The sequence below is a fragment of the Punica granatum genome, chromosome 7, assembly GCF_007655135.1.
Source record: "Punica granatum isolate Tunisia-2019 chromosome 7, ASM765513v2, whole genome shotgun sequence".
NCBI classification, from domain to species: domain Eukaryota; kingdom Viridiplantae; phylum Streptophyta; class Magnoliopsida; order Myrtales; family Lythraceae; genus Punica; species Punica granatum.
This window is the reverse complement of record NC_045133.1, coordinates 12782221-12799823: the sequence shown is the minus strand read 5'-3', so window position 1 is coordinate 12799823 and position 17603 is coordinate 12782221.

Below are 17603 nucleotides of genomic sequence, written 5' to 3'. Positions count from 1 at the left end.
AATGCTCTCCTTGCCACCAATGTTAATGCATCTGGAGCTAAATATTCCTCCTCGGGAACGTCCTCCAATGGGGGCATGTCATCGGGATCACTCTTTCTTTGGAACGATGGGAATTTCATCTTAATACTACCCAAGTTATTGTCTTCCCGATTCCTATCTTCTCTAAACCGCCCTCCATGTTCCTATTACTAACAACTGAATCTCGATCATCTTCATCAAAACCAGCCCCATAAATCTCTTCATCTTCAACCCTCACTTCCCTCGGTTGAACTCTTTCCTCCTACGTGCATTAGGAGCGTTTCGTGGCTGCTCCCACCGTTTATTCTCTATCAGATCTATCCGTTCATGAACCTGCTCAAACTCCAACCGCATCACACGCCTCATCTCACTCATCATGGCCTCTATAAGTAGTTTCGAATCAGCCAATTCCGTTGCACATTCGGGAATACTCTTAGCACTGTTGTGAGACATGATTGCTGCAAAATAAAGTTAGAAAGAATGGACCTCACAATTCTCTCCCTTACGTGTTTACACTCAAGAATGTGAATCACTCTACACTCGTGTTTTTCACTCAACAAAATATGTGGCTTTTAACCCTCTAATATTCTCACCCGCTCTTGCCTTTTTCCACTCGATAATTCTCTTTCAGTTCCTTTGGAACTAAACAAACAACTACTCCAAATTTTCCAGCAACAATTCACCAAGAACTCATCAAGGAAAATTAATGATCAAAGGAAATTTCAGGAAGAAAAGAAGCTAGAGAAAAGGCAACTACTATGAAGGATTAAATAAACCAGAATGTTATATGAAATTATGGATCAGAATCAATGCAGATTACAAAGAACGAGAAATAACAACTTAGAATGGTCTGATGTAAAAAATTTGGATCAAATTGACAATGTCTTAATTCTTTTCTTTTGATCCTTTTTTTTGTTTTTTTCAGCTCTGTATTTTTTTTGGCGATTTTTTTTTCTCTTTTTTTTTTCAGCTCTATTTTTTTTTCTTGTTTTTTTTTTTTGGCCGAAATTTTTTTTTCAGCTCTTTTTTTTTTTCTGCTAACAATCCGCAAAGAACAAAACTTGATGAAGCGAAACTCAGCAAATTGAAAACAAAAAAAATGGATAGGATAAACCCGATTTGGAGCCTGATGCTCTGATACCAATGATGCGATTCCCGTCAAGAATGACGAGACCCGACAACTAAAGGAACCCAATCGTTCCACGATCAGATTTGATGGATGAACCCTCAACCCGTTGCTTACAACATAAACAAGAACCTTGGTATAACTGACCTCAACCCGTTGTTTAATGCGAAACAAGAACCTCGGTATATAGGAAGACGCCCACAAACGGTGATGGAAAGCCGCTTGATAAGTCGATGAAGACGCCACAAACGGTGGTGGAAAGCCGTTTGATAAGTCGATGATGAACGCCACGGAAACTTCCGATAAGTTCGATTAGTTCTTCAAGAACCAAAAGAATATACTCTCACAATTTTCTGAATGTCCCTCTCATTAAAAATTGACTAAGATGAATATATATAGACATAAAGTAATCCTAATCTGGTCATATCTCCTCCTATAGATAAGGAAATTAAAACCAAGAATATCGTTAGAGATATGACATAATCTATAAAGATATAAAATCTAAATACCCTACCCCTAGAATATCTCTATGAGATTTAAACTTCAAACAAATCTGATGTTATCTTCTGTTGATCATCAACTATTCTAGAAGCTTCCTCAAACACTTGCTGAATTTAGCATTGTCCAGAATCTTCGATAACTTGAATAATGTTGATGGATCTTTGTGGATCACGTGATTCATGTCCAATGGGCCTCCACGAATTTGCTTGAGCCCAAACCTCTTGAATTAGGGGCGTTGAGTTCATCTTTAAACTTCTCTTCTTGCTCTGCTCGCGTAATCGGTCCAATTGGAACTTGAACTGGATCCCTTGAAGTCGTGCTACGATTTGCATCATTCCCCTCCTCTTGAAAAGGATTTGTCCTCAAATCATCACCTACATCAAAAGGAAGCAAATCAGAAACATTAAAAGTAGCACTTACATTGTACTCACCAGGTAAGTCTAGTTTGTAAGCGTTATCATTGATGCGCTCCAGGACTTGAAAATGACCATCTCCTCTTGGAAGCAATTTCGAGTGTCTTTGCGCCGGAAATCTCTCTTTCCTCATATGCAACCAAACCCAATCTCCGGGTTCAAAAATCAGCTTATGACGGCCCTTGTTGGCGTGTTTTGTATACTGCTCCCGTTTTTCGCTCAATGTTGAGTCTTGTTTTCTCATGAATCTGCTTGACAAATTCAGCTTTCTTTTTGCCATCTAATTAACATGCTCAGTCAAAGGTAAAGAGAAAATCCAATGGAGTTAAAGGATTAAATCATAAACAACTTCAAATGGTGAAAATTTAGTAGTGGAATGAACAGATCTGTTATAAGCAAACTCAACATGTGGTAAACACTCTTCCCATGTTTTAATGTTTTTTTTTATGATTGCCCTCAACAAAGTAGACAAAGTTCTATTTACTACTTCCGTTTGACCATCAGTTTGTGGGTGACAAGTAGTAGAAAATAACAGCTTAGTACCTAACTTACACCACAAAGTCTTCCAAAAATAGCTCAAGAACTTAGCATCTCTATCCGAAACAATTGTTCTAGGCATGCCATGTAACCTCACAATCTCCCTAAAAAACAAATCAGCAACATGCGAGGCATCATCCGTTTTGTGACATGGAATAAAGTGTGCCATCTTAGAAAATCTATCCACAACCACAAAAATTGAATCTCTCCCACGTTTAGTCCTAGGTAATCCTAACACAAAGTCCATTGAAATATCAATCCAAGGCTCACTAGGAATTGGTAAAGGAGTATACAAACCGTTAGGCTGCAATCTGGATTTACCTTGCCTACACGTAATGCATCTACCACAAATTCTCTCAACATCTCTTTTCATATGTGGCCAATAGAAGTGTTCTTGCAAAATAGCTAAAGTCTTTGCAATTCCCAAATGTCCCATTAATCCTCCACCAAGAGATTCATGCACCAATAACTTTTCCTTCCTAAACAAGTCTAAAACAGATTTCAAATGTACCTTATGATCATCTAAGTTTTTGCTATAAACGAGTATATCATCAAAGTAGACAACCACAAATCTACCTATAAATTCACACAAAACATGATTCATAAGTCTCATAAAAGTGCTTGGAGCATTAGTCAAACCAAAAGGCATAACTAACCATTCATACAAACCGTATTTTGTTTTAAAGGCAGTTTTCCATTCATCTCCTTCTTTCATTCTAATATGATGATAACCACTCTTTAAATCAATTTTAGAAAATACACAAGAACCATGTAGCTCATCTAACATATCATCTAAGCGAGGAATAGGATGACGATACTTTACCGTTATGTTGTTGATTGCTCGGCAATCAACGCACATTCTCCACGTCCCATCCTTCTTAGGTACAAGTTTAACCGGAACGGCGCATGGACTCATGCTTTCCCTCACGTACCCTTTCTCCAACAACTCACTTACCTGCCGTTGAAGCTCCTTTGTCTCCTCAGGATTGCTCCTATAAGCTGGTCGGTTTGGAATTGTCGCACTCAATCCCTCGGATTGGAGGTAACCCATGTGGTGTTTCCTCGGGAAAGACATCATCATACTCCTGCAAAAGAGAAACAACAGAACTAGGCAGAGCAATATCAAATTTGTTAGTATTGAAAAATGCCTCTTTGTACAAAAGTACAATCATCGGCTGATTTAAAAACATTGCTTGCCTAATTTCTCCCATTATTGCATAAAAATTCTTTTGTTTTCTCTCTGATTTTCTCTCAATGGCCGAATTTTGATTTTCTTTTTCTCTCTCATTTTTCTCGGCCTCTCTCTGATTTTCACTCTTTTTCTTCTGTTCACTCTCTTTCTTTTGATCACTCTCTCTTTGCAATCTCACTTGATCCTCATATACTTGCTGCGGAGTCAATGGTACAAGAGTGATTGATCGTTGATTAAGTACAAATGAGTATTTGTTCGTAAAGCCATCATGCTTCACTCGTCTATCAAATTGCCATGGACGTCCTAGCAACAAATGTCCTGCTTGCATCGGTACTACATCACACAACACTTCATCTTCGTATTTACCGATTCGAAATGCAACTAATACCTGCTTGTCCACCCTTATCTCACCACTATCATTTAACCATTGCAATTTGTATGGCTTGGGGTGCTTCAGCATGGGTAGTCCCAATTTTTCCACCATTGTTATGCTTGCGACATTAGTACAACTACCATCATCAATAATCACACTACATACCTTGTCTTTGATGTAGCACCTAGTGTGAAAGATGTTCTCCCGCTGTATTTCTTCAACTCCTTTTATTTGCAAGCTCAATGCTCTCCTTGCCACCAATGTTAATGCATCTGGAGCTAAATATTCCTCCTCGGGAACGTCCTCCAATGGGGCATGTCATCGGGATCACTCTTTCTTTGGAACGATGGGAATTTCATCTTAATACTACCCAAGTTATTGTCTTCCCGATTCCTATCTTCTCTAAACCGCCCTCCATGTTTCCTATTACTAACAACTGAATCTCGATCATCTTCATCAAAACCAGCCCCATAAATCTCTTCATCTTCAACCCTCACTTCCCTCGGTTGAACTCTTTCCCTCCTACGTGCATTAGGAGCGTTTCGTGGCTGCTCCACACGTTTATTCTCTATCAGATCTATCCGTTCATGAACCTGCTCAAACTCCAACCGCATCACACGCCTCATCTCACTCATCATGGCCTCTATAAGTATTTTCGAATCAGCCAATTCCGTTGCACATTCGGGAATACTCTTAGCACTGTTGTGAGACATGATTGCTGCAAAATAAAGTTAGAAAGAATGGACCTCACAATTCTCTCCCTTACGTGTTTACACTCAAGAATGTGAATCACTCTACACTCGTGTTTTCACTCAACAAAATATGTGGCTTTTAACCCTCTAATATTCTCACCGCTCTTGCCTTTTTCCACTCGATAATTCTCTTTCAGTTCCTTTGGAACTAAACAAACAACTCCAAATTTCCAGCAACAATTCACCAAGAACTCATCAAGGAAAATTAATGATCAAAGGAAATTTCAGGAAGAAAAGAAGCTAGAGAAAAGGCAACTACTATGAAGGATTAAATAAACCAGAATGTTATATGAAATTATGGGATCAGAATCAATGCAGATTACAAAGAACGAGAAATAACAACTTTAGAATGGTCTGATGTAAAAAATTTGGATCAAATTGACAATGATGTCTTAATTCTTTTCTTTTGATCCTTTTTTTTGTTTTTTTCAGCTCTGTATTTTTTTTTGGCCGATTTTTTTTTTCTTTTTTTTTTTTCAGCTCTATTTTTTTTTTCAGCTGTGTTTTTTTTTTGGCCGAAATTTTTTTTTTCAGCTCTTTTTTTTTTTCTAACAATCCGCAAAGAACAAAACTTGATGAAGCGAAACTCAGCAAATTGAAACAAAAAAAAATGGATAGGATAAACCCGATTTGGAGCCTGATGCTCTGATACCAAATGATGCGATTCCCGTCAAGAATGACGAGACCCGACAACTAAAGGAACCCAAGATCGTTCCACGATCAGATTTGATGGATGAACCCTCAACCCGTTGCTTACAACATAAACAAGAACCTTGGTATAACTGACCTCAACCCGTTGTTTAATGCGAAACAAGAACCTCGGTATATAGGAAGACGCCACAAACGGTGATGGAAAGCCGCTTGATAAGTCGATGAAGACGCCACAAACGGTGGTGGAAAGCCGTTTGATAAGTCGATGATGAACGCCACGGAAACTTCCGATAAGTTCGATTAGTTCTTCAAGAACCAAAGAGAATACTCTCACAATTTTCTGAATGTCCCTCTTATGTATATAGACATAAAGTAATCCTAATCTGGTCATATCTCCTCCTATAGATAAGGAAATTAAAACCAAGAATATCGTTAGAGATATGACATAATCTATAAAGATATAAAATCTAAATACCCCTAGAATATCTCTATGAGATTTAAACTTCAAACAAATATGATGTTATCTTCTGTTGATCATCAACTATTCTAGAAGCTTCCTCAAACACTTGCTGAATTTAGCATTGTCCAGAATCTTCGATAACTTGAATAATGTTGATGGATCTTTGTGGATCACGTGATTCATGTCCAATGGGCCTCCACGAATTTGCTTGAGCCCAAACCTCTTGAATTAGGCCGTTGAGTTCATCTTTAAACTTCTTTGCTCGTGCTCGCGTAATCGGTCCAATTGGAACTTGAACTGGATCCCTTGAAGTCGTGCTACGATTTGCATCATTTCCCTCCTCTTGAAAAGGATTTGTCCTCAAATCATCACCTACATCAAAAGGAAGCAAATCAGAAACATTAAAAGTAGCACTTACATTGTACTCACCAGGTAAGTCTAGTTTGTAAGCGTTATCATTGATGCGCTCCAGGACTTGAAAAGGACCATCTCCTCTTGGAAGCAATTTCGAGTGTCTTTGCGCCGGAAATCTCTCTTTCCTCATATGCAACCAAACCCAATCTCCGGGTTCAAAAATCAGCTTATGACGGCCCTTGTTGGCGTGTTTTGTATACTGCTCCGTTTTTCGCTCAATGTTGAGTCTTGTTTTCTCATGAATCTGCTTGACAAATTCAGCTTTCTTTTTGCCATCTAAATTAACATGCTCAGTCAAAGGTAAAGGAGATAAATCCAATGGAGTTAAAGGATTAAATCCATAAACAACTTCAAATGGTGAAAATTTAGTAGTGGAATGAACAGATCTGTTATAAGCAAACTCAACATGTGGTAAACACTCTTCCCATGTTTTAATGTTTTTTTTATGATTGCCCTCAACAAAGTAGACAAAGTTCTATTTACTACTTCCGTTTGACCATCAGTTTGTGGGTGACAAGTAGTAGAAAATAACAGCTTAGTACCTAACTTACACCACAAAGTCTTCCAAAAATAGCTCAAGAACTTAGCATCTCTATCCGAAACAATTGTTCTAGGCATGCCATGTAACCTCACAATCTCCCTAAAAACAAATCAGCAACATGCGAGGCATCATCCGTTTTGTGACATGGAATAAAGTGTGCCATCTTAAAAATCTATCCACAACCACAAAAATTGAATCTCTCCCACGTTTAGTCCTAGGTAATCCTAACACAAAGTCCATTGAAATATCAATCCAAGGCTCACTAGGAATTGGTAAAGGAGTATACAAACCGTTAGGCTGCAATCTGGATTTACCTTGCCTACACGTAATGCATCTACCACAAATTCTCTCAACATCTCTTTTCATATGTGGCCAATAGAAGTGTTCTTGCAAAATAGCTAAAGTCTTTGCAATTCCCAAATGTCCCATTAATCCTCCACCAAGAGATTCATGCACCAATAACTTTTCCTTCCTAAACAAGTCTAAAACAGATTTCAAATGTACCTTATGATCATCTAAGTTTTTGCTATAAACGAGTATATCATCAAAGTAGACAACCACAAATCTACCTATAAATTCACACAAAACATGATTCATAAGTCTCATAAAAGTGCTTGGAGCATTAGTCAAACCAAAAGGCATAACTAACCATTCATACAAACCGTATTTTGTTTTAAAGGCAGTTTTCCATTCATCTCCTTCTTTCATTCTAATATGATGATAACCACTCTTTAAATCAATTTTAGAAAATACACAAGAACCATGTAGCTCATCTAACATATCATCTAAGCGAGGAATAGGATGACGATACTTTACCGTTATGTTGTTGATTGCTCGGCAATCAACGCACATTCTCCACGTCCCATCCTTCTTAGGTACAAGTTTAACCGGAACGGCGCATGGACTCATGCTTTCCCTCACGTACCCTTTCTCCAACAACTCACTTACCTGCCGTTGAAGCTCCTTTGTCTCCTCAGGATTGCTCCTATAAGCTGGTCGGTTTGGAATTGTCGCACTCAATCCCCTCGGATTGGAGGTAACCCATGTGGTGTTTCCTCGGGAAAGACATCATCATACTCCTGCAAAAGAGAAACAACAGAACTAGGCAGAGCAATATCAAATTTGTTAGTATTGAAAAATGCCTCTTTGTACAAAAGTACAATCATCGGCTGATTTAAAACATTGCTTGCCTAATTTCTCCCATTATTGCATAAAAATTCTTTTGTTTTCTCTCTGATTTTCTCTCAATGGCCGAATTTTGATTTTCTTTTCTCTCTCATTTTTCTCGGCCTCTCTCTGATTTTCACTCTTTTTCTTCTGTTCACTCTCTTTCTTTTGATCACTCTCTCTTTGCAATCTCACTTGATCCTCATATACTTGCTGCGGAGTCAATGGTACAAGAGTGATTGATCGTTGATTAAGTACAAATGAGTATTTGTTCGTAAAGCCATCATGCTTCACTCGTCTATCAAATTGCCATGGACGTCCTAGCAACAAATGTCCTGCTTGCATCGGTACTACATCACACAACACTTCATCTTCGTATTTACCGATTCGAAATGCAACTAATACCTGCTTGTCCACCCTTATCTCACCACTATCATTTAACCATTGCAATTTGTATGGCTTGGGGTGCTTCAGCATGGGTAGTCCCAATTTTTCCACCATTGTTATGCTTGCGACATTAGTACAACTACCATCATCAATAATCACACTACATACCTTGTCTTTGATGTAGCACCTAGTGTGAAAGATGTTCTCCCGCTGTATTTTCTTCAACTCCTTTTATTTGCAAGCTCAATGCTCTCCTTGCCACCAATGTTAATGCATCTGGAGCTAAATATTCCTCCTCGGGAACGTCCTCCAATGGGGGCATGTCATCGGGATCACTCTTTCTTTGGAACGATGGGAATTTCATCTTAATACTACCCAAGTTATTGTCTTCCCGATTCCTATCTTCTCTAAACCGCCCTCCATGTTTCCTATTACTAACAACTGAATCTCGATCATCTTCATCAAAACCAGCCCCATAAATCTCTTCATCTTCAACCCTCACTTCCCTCGGTTGAACTCTTTCCCTCCTACGTGCATTAGGAGCGTTTCGTGGCTGCTCCACACGTTTATTCTCTATCAGATCTATCCGTTCATGAACCTGCTCAAACTCCAACCGCATCACACGCCTCATCTCACTCATCATGGCCTCTATAATATTTTCGAATCAGCCAATTCCGTTGCACATTCGGGAATACTCTTAGCACTGTTGTGAGACATGATTGCTGCAAAATAAAGTTAGAAAGAACCTCACAATTCTCTCCCTTACGTGTTTACACTCAAGAATGTGAATCACTCTACACTCGTGTTTTCACTCAACAAAATATGTGGCTTTTAACCCTCTAATATCTCTCACCGCTCTTGCCTTTTTCCACTCGATAATTCTCTTTCAGTTCCTTTGGAACTAAACAAACAACTCCAAATTTTCCAGCAACAATTCACCAAGAACTCATCAAGGAAAATTAATGATCAAAGGAAATTTCAGGAAGAAAAGAAGCTAGAGAAAAGGCAACTACTATGAAGGATTAAATAAACCAGAATGTTATATGAAATTATGGGATCAGAATCAATGCAGATTACAAAGAACGAGAAATAACAACTTTAGAATGGTCTGATGTAAAAAATTTGGATCAAATTGACAATGATGTCTTAATTCTTTTCTTTTGATCCTTTTTTTTGTTTTTTTCAGCTCTGTATTTTTTTTTGGCCGATTTTTTTTCTTCTTTTTTTTTCAGCTCTATTTTTTTTTCAGCTGTGTTTTTTTTTTGGCCGAAATTTTTTTTTCAGCTCTTTTTTTTTCTGCTAACAATCCGCAAAGAACAAAACTTGATGAAGCGAAACTCAGCAAATTGAAACAAAAAAAAATGGATAGGATAAACCCGATTTGGAGCCTGATGCTCTGATACCAAATGATGCGATTCCCGTCAAGAATGACGAGACCCGACAAATAAAGGAACCCAAGATCGTTCCACGATCAGATTTGATGGATGAACCCTCAACCCGTTGCTTACAACATAAACAAGAACCTTGGTATAACTGACCTCAACCCGTTGTTTAATGCGAAACAAGAACCTCGGTATATAGGAAGACGCCACAAACGGTGATGGAAAGCCGCTTGATAAGTCGATGAAGACGCCACAAACGGTGGTGGAAAGCCGTTTGATAAGTCGATGATGAACGCCACGGAAACTTCCGATAAGTTCGATTAGTTCTTCAAGAACCAAGAGAATACTCTCACAATTTTCTGAATGTCCCTCTCATTAAAAATTGACTAAGGAATATATATAGACATAAAGTAATCCTAATCTGGTCATATCTCCTCCTATAGATAAGAAATTAAAACCAAGAATATCGTTAGAGATATGACATAATCTATAAAGATATAAAATCTAAATACCCCTAGAATATCTCTATGAGATTTAAACTTCAAACAAATCTGATGTTATCTTCTGTTGATCATCAACTATTCTAGAAGCTTCCTCAAACACTTGCTGAATTTAGCATTGTCCAGAATCTTCGATAACTTGAATAATGTTGATGGATCTTTGTGGATCACGTGATTCATGTCCAATGGGCCTCCACGAATTTGCTTGAGCCCAAACCTCTTGAATTAGGCCGTTGAGTTCATCTTTAAACTTCTTTGCTCGTGCTCGCGTAATCGGTCCAATTGGAACTTGAACTGGATCCCTTGAAGTCGTGCTACGATTTGCATCTTTCCCTCCTCTTGAAAAGGATTTGTCCTCAAATCATCACCTACATCAAAAGGAAGCAAATCAGAAACATTAAAAGTAGCACTTACATTGTACTCATCAGGTAAGTCTAGTTTGTAAGCGTTATCATTGATGCGCTCCAGGACTTGAAAAGGACCATCTCCTCTTGGAAGCAATTTCGAGTGTCTTTGCGCCGGAAATCTCTCTTTCCTCATATGCAACCAAACCCAATCTCCGGGTTCAAAAATCAGCTTATGACGGCCCTTGTTGGCGTGTTTTGTATACTGCTCCGTTTTTCGCTCAATGTTGAGTCTTGTTTTCTCATGAATCTGCTTGACAAATTCAGCTTTCTTTTTGCCATCTAAATTAACATGCTCAGTCAAAGGTAAAGGAGATAAATCCAATGGAGTTAAAGGATTAAATCCATAAACAACTTCAAATGGTGAAAATTTAGTAGTGGAATGAACAGATCTGTTATAAGCAAACTCAACATGTGGTAAACACTCTTCCCATGTTTTAATGTTTTTTTTTATGATTGCCCTCAACAAAGTAGACAAAGTTCTATTTACTACTTCCGTTTGACCATCAGTTTGTGGGTGACAAGTAGTAGAAAATAACAGCTTAGTACCTAACTTACACCACAAAGTCTTCCAAAAATAGCTCAAGAACTTAGCATCTCTATCCGAAACAATTGTTCTAGGCATGCCATGTAACCTCACAATCTCCCTAAAAAACAAATCAGCAACATGCGAGGCATCATCCGTTTTGTGACATGGAATAAAGTGTGCCATCTTAGAAAATCTATCCACAACCACAAAAATTGAATCTCTCCCACGTTTAGTCCTAGGTAATCCTAACACAAAGTCCATTGAAATATCAATCCAAGGCTCACTAGGAATTGGTAAAGGAGTATACAAACCGTTAGGCTGCAATCTGGATTTACCTTGCCTACACGTAATGCATCTACCACAAATTCTCTCAACATCTCTTTTCATATGTGGCCATAGAAGTGTTCTTGCAAAATAGCTAAAGTCTTTGCAATTCCCAAATGTCCCATTAATCCTCCACCAAGAGATTCATGCACCAATAACTTTTCCTTCCTAAACAAGTCTAAAACAGATTTCAAATGTACCTTATGATCATCTAAGTTTTTGCTATAAACGAGTATATCATCAAAGTAGACAACCACAAATCTACCTATAAATTCACACAAAACATGATTCATAAGTCTCATAAAAGTGCTTGGAGCATTAGTCAAACCAAAAGGCATAACTAACCATTCATACAAACCGTATTTTGTTTTAAAGGCAGTTTTCCATTCATCTCCTTCTTTCATTCTAATATGATGATAACCACTCTTTAAATCAATTTTAGAAAATACACAAGAACCATGTAGCTCATCTAACATATCATCTAAGCGAGGAATAGGATGACGATACTTTACCGTTATGTTGTTGATTGCTCGGCAATCAACGCACATTCTCCACGTCCCATCCTTCTTAGGTACAAGTTTAACCGGAACGGCGCATGGACTCATGCTTTCCCTCACGTACCCTTTCTCCAACAACTCACTTACCTGCCGTTGAAGCTCCTTTGTCTCCTCAGGATTGCTCCTATAAGCTGGTCGGTTTGGAATTGTCGCACCGGGAACAAAATCAATTTGATGTTCAATCCCTCGGATTGGAGGTAACCCATGTGGTGTTTCCTCGGGAAAGACATCATCATACTCCTGCAAAAGAGAAACAACAGAACTAGGCAGAGCAATATCAAATTTGTTAGTATTGAAAAATGCCTCTTTGTACAAAAGTACAATCATCGGCTGATTTAAAAACATTGCTTGCCTAATTTCTCCCATTATTGCATAAAAATTCTTTTGTTTTCTCTCTGATTTTCTCTCAATGGCCGAATTTTGATTTTTTTTTTCTCTCTCTCTCATTTTTCTCGGCCTCTCTCTGATTTTCACTCTTTTTCTTCTGTTCACTCTCTTTCTTTTGATCACTCTCTCTTTGCAATCTCACTTGATCCTCATATACTTGCTGCGGAGTCAATGGTACAAGAGTGATTGATCGTTGATTAAGTACAAATGAGTATTTGTTCGTAAAGCCATCATGCTTCACTCGTCTATCAAATTGCCATGGACGTCCTAGCAACAAATGTCCTGCTTGCATCGGTACTACATCACACAACACTTCATCTTCGTATTTACCGATTCGAAATGCAACTAATACCTGCTTGTCCACCCTTATCTCACCACTATCATTTAACCATTGCAATTTGTATGGCTTGGGGTGCTTCAGCATGGGTAGTCCCAATTTTTCCACCATTGTTATGCTTGCGACATTAGTACAACTACCATCATCATAATCACACTACATACCTTGTCTTTGATGTAGCACCTAGTGTGAAAGATGTTCTCCCGCTGTATTTCTTCAACTCCTTTTATTTGCAAGCTCAATGCTCTCCTTGCCACCAATGTTAATGCATTTGGAGCTAAATATTCCTCCTCGGGAACGTCCTCCAATGGGGGCATGTCATCGGGATCACTCTTTCTTTGGAACGATGGGAATTTCATCTTAATACTACCCAAGTTATTGTCTTCCCGATTCCTATCTTCTCTAAACCGCCCTCCATGTTTCCTATTACTAACAACTGAATCTCGATCATCTTCATCAAAACCAGCCCCATAAATCTCTTCATCTTCAACCCTCACTTCCCTCGGTTGAACTCTTTCCCTCCTACGTGCATTAGGAGCGTTTCGTGGCTGCTCCACACGTTTATTCTCTATCAGATCTATCCGTTCATGAACCTGCTCAAACTCCAACCGCATCACACGCCTCATCTCACTCATCATGGCCTCTATAAGTATTTTCGAATCAGCCAATTCCGTTGCACATTCGGGAATACTCTTAGCACTGTTGTGAGACATGATTGCTGCAAAATAAAGTTAGAAAGAATGGACCTCACAATTCTCTCCCTTACGTGTTTACACTCAAGAATGTGAATCACTCTACACTCGTGTTTTCACTCAACAAAATATGTGGCTTTTAACCCTCTAATATTCTCACCGCTCTTGCCTTTTTCCACTCGATAATTCTCTTTCAGTTCCTTTGGAACTAAACAAACAACTCCAAATTTTCCAGCAACAATTCACCAAGAACTCATCAAGGAAAATTAATGATCAAAGGAAATTTCAGGAAGAAAAGAAGCTAGAGAAAAGGCAACTACTATGAAGGATTAAATAAACCAGAATGTTATATGAAATTATGGGATCAGAATCAATGCAGATTACAAAGAACGAGAAATAACAACTTTAGAATGGTCTGATGTAAAAAATTTGGATCAAATTGACAATGATGTCTTAATTCTTTTCTTTTGATCCTTTTTTTTTGTTTTTTTCAGCTCTGTATTTTTTTTTGGCCGATTTTTTTTTCTTCTTTTTTTTTTTCAGCTCTATTTTTTTTTCAGCTGTGTTTTTTTTTTTGGCCGAAATTTTTTTTTCAGCTCTTTTTTTTTTTCTGCTAACAATCCGCAAAGAACAAAACTTGATGAAGCGAAACTCAGCAAATTGAAACAAAAAAAAATGGATAGGATAAACCCGATTTGGAGCCTGATGCTCTGATACCAAATGATGCGATTCCCGTCAAGAATGACGAGACCCGACAAATAAAGGAACCCAAGATCGTTCCACGATCATATTTGATGGATGAACCCTCAACCCGTTACTTACAACATAAACAAGAACCTTGGTATAACTGACCTCAACCCGTTGTTTAATGCGAAACAAGAACCTCGGTATATAGGAAGACGCCACAAACGGTGATGGAAAGCCGCTTGATAAGTCGATGAAGACGCCACAAACGGTGGTGGAAAGCCGTTTGATAAGTCGATGATGAACGCCACGGAAACTTCCGATAAGTTCGATTAGTTCTTCAAGAACCAAAGAGAATACTCTCACAATTTTCTGAATGTCCCTCTCATTAAAAATTGACTAAGATGAATATATATAGACATAAAGTAATTCTAATCTGGTCATATCTCCTCCTATAAATAAGGAAATTAAAACCAAGAATATCTTTAGAGATATGACATAATCTATAAAGATATAAAATCTAAATACCCCTAGAATATCTCTATGAGATTTAAACTTCAAACAAATCTGATGTTATCTTCTGTTGATCATCAACTATTCTAGAAGCTTCCTCAAACACTTGCTGAATTTAGCATTGTCCAGAATCTTCGATAACTTGAATAATGTTGATGGATCTTTGTGGATCACGTGATTCATGTCCAATGGGCCTCCACGAATTTGCTTGAGCCCAAACCTCTTGAATTAGGCCGTTGAGTTCATCTTTAAACTTCTTTGCTCGTGCTCGCGTAATCGGTCCAATTGGAACTTGAACTGGATCCCTTGAAGTTGTGCTACGATTTGCATCATTTTGCTATAGACCAAAATGTCGTCAAAGTAAACAACGACAAAATGGCCAATGAATTCCCGCAAGACATGGTTCATCAGCCTCATAAATGTGCTAGGAGCATTGGACAGTCCGAACGGCATAACCATCCACTCATATAGACCATGCTTGGTCTTGAAGGCTGTCTTCCACTCATCTCCCTCCTTCAGATCGATCTTTGAAAACACCATCGAACCATTCAACTCGTCAAGCATATCATCTAGTCGAGGAATGGGATAACGATATTTTACTGTAATATTTTTGATGGCCCGACTGTCGACGCACATTCTCATGGATCCATCCTTCTTGGGCACCAAAAGAGCTGGTACAGAACATGGGCTCATGGACTCCCGTACATAACCCTTCTCAAGCAATTCATTCACTTGCCGTTGCAGATCTTTCGCCTCATTCGGATTGCAACGATATGCCGGTCGATTAGGCAAAGCCGCTCAAGGAACGAGATCAATTTGATGCTCAATCCCCCTAATCGGAGGCAACCCTTCCGGCAACTCCTCAGGAAATACATCAATGAACTCCTTTAAAAGAGCCATGAACCGAGGCGGAAGAGAAACCTGCTCTTCAGGTGTGGCTTCCTTCATGAACAGAATGAGAACTAAGTTGAAGTTCAACAAAGTCATCTCAAGCTCTCCAAGAGTCATCACCAAGCTTTCTTTCTTCGAGCCATTGGCACTCGGACTCTGGTCCTTCTGCACTTGCTGTGGACTAAGCGTTGCTAGGACAATGCTCTTCTCATCTTTGGTGAATGAATAAGTGTTCTTGTATCCATCGTGCAAAGCCCTCCTATCGTACCGCCACGGTCTTCCCAACAGAAGATGGCTTGCACTCATTGGAACCACGTCACATAATACTTCATCTTTATAGGTCTTCCCAATTGAGAATGGAATACAAACTTGCTGAGTGACTCGTACCTGGCCTTGGTCATTCAGCCATCTCAACTTATAGGGGCATGGATGCTTTGTAGTAGCCAGATTCAGCTTCTCCACCAAGGTCGTAGAAGCAACATTGGTGCAACTCCCACTATGCGTCTCCTTTCCCTTTGTCGCCTCAGCTTGAGGCCTTTGAGAGCCTCCTACAACCTTCTGCTGCGCATTCCACTTCGAAGAGGATCCTGAACTAGCAGCCACTGGTTTTGAGTAAAGCACCCGCGATGCATTGAGTTTGCTGCGTTTTCGCTGCTTTTCCACTTTACTGGCCAGCGTAATCACATCTTCCAAAAAGACATAGGGCTGCAACCCTACGACACTCGCAATTTCCTTGTTCAAGCCACCAATAAATCGAGCAATGGTCTGCTCCCGTGGCTCACTCAGTTCGCATCTCATCGACAACATTTCGAAGTCCATGACATAATCTTCAACGGACATACCTCCCTGACGAATACTCTGCAGTTTGAGGAACAAGTCTTGCTTGTAGTACTCGGGCACGAATCTTCTATGCATGATGCGCTTCATCTCCCGCCAACTACGAATCCCATCTTCCCTATCTCTTCTTCGCTGCGCCTTTAAGTTTTCCCACCACAGATTCGCATAATCGGTGAACTCGAGGGCAGCAAGTTGGCACTTCTGGGCTTCGGAGTACTCATAACATTCGAACACCTTATCGACGCGCAGGACCCACTCGAGGTACTCTTCAGGGGAACTCGTACCTTTGAATTGCGGAATCTTTAACTTGAGATTGTTACTGACTCCCCTTTGCTGCCTTCGTGGAACCGGCTGCTCTTCTTCTTCAAGAAGTTCATCCTCCAAGTCAGCTTCATCTTCCACTCGAACATTCCGTCTAGGATTTCGATGTGCACGTTGCGGAGGAGCAGGCACCACAGCCATTCGATCAAGTGCCTGGATCACCACATCGAGCCGTGCAGAGAGCTCCTCTTGCCCCCGCTGAAGCCCAAGGAACTGGGCTTGCTCGAGTGTGAGTCCCCTCGGAACCTGATGGACGTTTTCCTCATCCATTGTGTTTCCCATAATAATTCTTCACCAAACACTCGTGTATACACACTCCTTCACGTGTTTCACTCGGCCAACAAGAACAGAACCTTAAGCTTTGATACCAAATGATAGGCTCACGAACCAGAACTGGGTAAGAAAGAAGGGTGGAGGGCAGAACCAACAAAACTCACTCGATAAGATGACTCGCCACGAGTAAGAAAAGTCGGGTTGATTCGCCACGCTCAAGGAAGAACGATAAGAATCGGGGTTTTCGCCACTAAACAATGAACTTGTTTCGATAAGAAACGCTCTAAGCAATTTCATTCAAATATTCATCATATTCTGTGTTCTTCTCTTACAATAAGGTGCATACTTATATAGAGAGAATACACCTCCATTGACTCTAGAATAGGAAACTGACACCTAATAATATAGGAAACTGATATTTGATATCCTCTAGTTTACTT